This window comes from Octopus bimaculoides, chromosome 2, assembly GCF_001194135.2.
Source record: "Octopus bimaculoides isolate UCB-OBI-ISO-001 chromosome 2, ASM119413v2, whole genome shotgun sequence".
NCBI lineage: Eukaryota > Metazoa > Mollusca > Cephalopoda > Octopoda > Octopodidae > Octopus > Octopus bimaculoides.
Window position 1 is genome coordinate 38,961,953 of NC_068982.1, and position 4,565 is coordinate 38,966,517.

The window sequence follows — 4,565 nt, forward strand, 5'->3', positions numbered from 1 at the left end:
TATATGTGTGTGTGTGTGTGTGTGTGTGTGCGTGTGTACATTATAACTTCACGATTGGAAGAAAGCAGTACTTCTGATCGTCCGCTCAATAAAGTAACCTTGAGTAAATGAATCTTAGACACCTCCATCAAACTGAATCCATACAGCTTGCTGTCGCCGAGTTATAGTTTAGATTTGGTAAGAATATTCCAGTTTAGGTTGGAAAGAACAATTCTAAATTTTATATTTGATGTTTCAAATATACGATGAGAGTTTCGAATCTTCAGTTATGGCCGTATGAAAAGCTTAGTTGATTGCAGCATATCTCAAACGAATTAGCTGTGAAACTGATGCATCTTTTAGTTGAGTCGATAGTATTTACTTCATACTAATATTTTATATCCTTAGTGAAGCTGTTGAATGGTAGACTCGTACTAGTTTTGTTAAGTTTAGCTGGGTTAGTGGGTCAACACTGAGAATTGTGAAGAGCGAGAGTTTTACAAAGCTCTTTTTAAATATTTTACATTACATATATATCAATACGAAATGTTTACTTAAATGAAAAGAAGAAAATTGTAGTTAAGGCCGTTGTTATTTCTAGATTAAGTTGCTCTTTCAAATTCTGTTGTTAGCTATTTCTTATGAATGATATATATTTTTCTTTGAAATAACAATGTTTTAAGGTTACGTATTAATATGCAGAACGAGCTTTAGATAGTTGTTAGTAAGGGACTAAACTGGATAATCTATGCGAGAAATTCTTAATTAGTTTGATTAAAAGTTTATTCGACATTACATGTATGTAATTTAGTGTTTCATTTGGCTTGTGTAAAAAATGAGATAGCAATGTAAATAGATCGAAGATAACATCAAGGAAGTTAAAGTTTTGGTTGATTTATATGGTTATAGCCAATAAAAAGTTTTTAATGAAGAGGTAGAGCTATTTTAACTGAAGATTCGAAACTCTCATCGTATATTTGAAACATCAAATATAAAATTTAGAATTTTAAGTTTAGCGGTAAAAGAGAAGCTGCACCTTATAACCAGTGAAAGGCCATGACTTCTATATAATTTGCTTTCTATAAAATGAAAAAGGAAAAAAGAAACTTAAATTTAGGTCGACGAATAGGAAATAGAAACAATTCAATGACGTCGCTTAGCATTGCTGAATCACTTGCAAATCGAGTCCACCACTTAATTTACGTAAACTAATACGTAGACATAGACGTATTCGTGTACGAAACGTCGTAATTACAGTGCTGGATCTGAATGCTATAGAAAATCGATAGTTTATCACTTAAAAATGAGAATATCGTACTATTAAGATAAAAATTAAGACACAATGTTGACTTGTAAAGCTTTAATATCTATGGTAGTCGGCTGATAAATTCATAGGCTGACGAAGATACTCTCATAGAATCTGAACTATTAAGGTTTATTTTTCAACATAGGCCCCTTTGCGGTCCATGCACTTCTTCCATCGGTATTGTAGTGCTTGGATATATTCGATTGGCGAAGAAGTTTTCATTCTGTTGCCCCAACCCAAATCATCAACAACAACAAATATGAAGTCATCATCATTGCGATTCTGGTTCAAACCAGTTCAAAGCCAAAATCACACCTAGCAGCCATTGAAACGAAGGACTTGTGTGCTGAAGCATTGTCCCAATGAAACAAGACCCCTTTCGTCAGTTTTCCTGGGCGTTTGATTTTGAAAGCCTTTTGTAACTGCCTCGGCAAGTTTGCATAGTACTCGCCATTGAAGGTGTGACCCTTTTGAAGATAGTCAATAAACACAATGCCTTTTGCATTCCGAAAAAAACTGAGGCTGTCTCCTTCCTCTGATCTTTTTGGAGCAGATAAGTTGTCGACTGTTAATTACTCCCTATTTCGACCTTTCAACGACAAGATAGGAAACCTGCATAAAACAGCAGCATCCAGAAATTTTTTAAATATAAAATTTGTGGAGGGCTAGAGCTTAGAACGAACTAACAACGACAGAGTGGACATGCAGAGTAAACAATAGACGAAGACAAACATTAAGGGCCGTCAGACCAAGGCGCATTGTAATGGGTAACGCCTGGGAGAAATTTCGAAAAGATATAGAATATGTAGAAGAGAAAAAAGAGAAAAAAATGTCGGGACTCGAGAAAAATGACATCCAGCGACGTGGACGTCGCGTCCAGAAAAGACAAAGGTGAGAGAAAGGCCTGTAGTCACGTGAGAGAAAAGAGGCAGAGGAGGAGAAGGGGCACAAGAGAGAAGATGAGGGAAAGAAACAAAGTGAGTGAGGAGAAGGGAGATGGAATGAAAGAAAGTAGGGAGCGGAAGAAAGATAGACAGGGGACAGCAAATAAGGAGGGGAGAAACGGAAGATAAAGAGGACTATAAAGGGATAGAGAGAAAGAAAGGGAACAGTGAGTAAAATCACAGAAATTATAAATAAAAGTAAACACTTACTGTGGGCTAGGCTGCGTGGCGTTCGATTCTAAATAAATAAATATAAAATACACCAGGTACAGGACATCACCAACGAGTGAAAAATACGTAAACACACGAGGGCTAAGTACAGGACAAAATACCCCAAAATATACAATAAGAACAGGACATCATCAACGAGTGAAAATAAGTGAACACATAATGAGAGACAAGTACGGGACAAAATACCAAAAGAAGTCTAACCCCTCCTCAGTTGTCGGCTGTTAATTACTCCCTGTTTCGAGCTTTCAACGGCAAGATATGGAACCTTCATAAAACAGCAGCAATACGTATATGTATATATACACCCGCAATGTATAAACGTGCAAACAAAAGCAAAAAAAAAAAGAAGAAAAAGAAAAACACAAATGTAGAGACGTAGCGAAGAGGTACGGTATAACTAAGTGGATTCGAAACTGAAACTACATTTTTATTGTGAAACAAATTTCCGGTTTTTCGTTTTCTCCTCTCTGCACTTGGATATTAATGATTAAATTGACCTCTTGATTTTTCTCTGGTCACGGAAGGGCCAAGATAAATAATTGTGGAGAAATTCTATTATTCTCGGTTGAGCTACTTTATTTGTCAAAGATCAATTTACGACCAAATGTTAAGTCCACTTCTTTGATAATGTGATGCCAAACCAGGAGAATGACCTGTCACGCACGAGTTGAATTAGCTCCCCTTCTGTGTTGGCCCCTTGTGGGAAATAAATAAAAAAAAAGAGTTGAATTAGCTCTCAATTTAGGTCATTCAGCCCTCGCCGAAGAGCAGGCGTGTGAACTTATCAGTCTATTTATGAAGGCATTATTACACTTTCCTTCTCTTTTGCAGTACAGAGATAAAGCTAGCTACGGCACAGACTGAACCATTTGATCTTTTGTAAACAGCTTGAGCTCCGCATACTGGATGCTAGCAAGCTTATGGGGTCAGCAGGAGAGAATGCGCATCATTGCGCATCGGCCTCGCCTGACTTAAACGAGGCTCCGCTTGTTAGATCAATTGGTTTCTAGATTTCGCTCAATATTCCTCATATAATACTTTTTACTGCATTAACAAATAATGTGTACACAAGCAGCTCGCTACACATGCTAATCTAATATATCGTGACGACATTATAATTCATATCAAATAAATGGTCATCGTAATAGTCAATTAATTGTTATTCGCTCATTCATTTCTCCGATGCATCTGTGTGTGTGTGTGTGTGTGTGTGTGTGTGTGTGTGTGTGTGTGTGTGTGTGTGTGTGTGTGTGTGTGTGTGTACGCGCGCGCATGCATGGAAACATACCTGGCACTGCTTTACATAGATCGAGTTTATTTTATCGAGATGACATTTCGTAGAATAATTTGAAATAGAGAATAGATTTAGAAACGAAGCAAAATCTGTAGTTCTTTTTTCATTTATTTAAGCAGTTAAAAAAAAAAAAAAAGAACACGCAACAGATTTAAAAGATTTCCATCTGAGATAACTTCATATGTTGTATGGCGGTACAGAACGAAGATAATTAATGCTTATATCAGTCACTAACTGCATGATACCTGTTAACAATGTTCTTTACTGGTTCGTTAACAGCATTGTAATGTCTTTCTCTCAATGGACCATCATTACCACCTGCCATTTGTTCGATAAAATAAAACTTATTTTACTTACGTTTAATTTTATAGATAAGTCTTCATAATAGCCATGGTAACATGTTTGCCAGGATCGCTGTGTCAACATTCAAATCAAAAAGGTGGACGGTGGAAAAAATCTTCTAGAAAATATAGATATTTGTAAAATTGCTCTAGGATAGTTTCATTAAAAAGGTCTTTTGATGAAAAGACACTTCGATACAAGGTTAATTCGACGAAAAGTTATTCGATATATTTATGCATACACATGCGTGTGTGCTTGTACACACACACACACACACGCACACACACACACAGAGACACACTGACACAGACACACACACAGACACACACACACACGCAGGCGCGCACACACACACACACACACACACACACACACACACACACACACACACACACACAGACAGAGTTGAAATTTATAGAAAAACAGGAGATGAAGGCAGGTGTATGAACAAGCAAAGTACGGCGAGTAT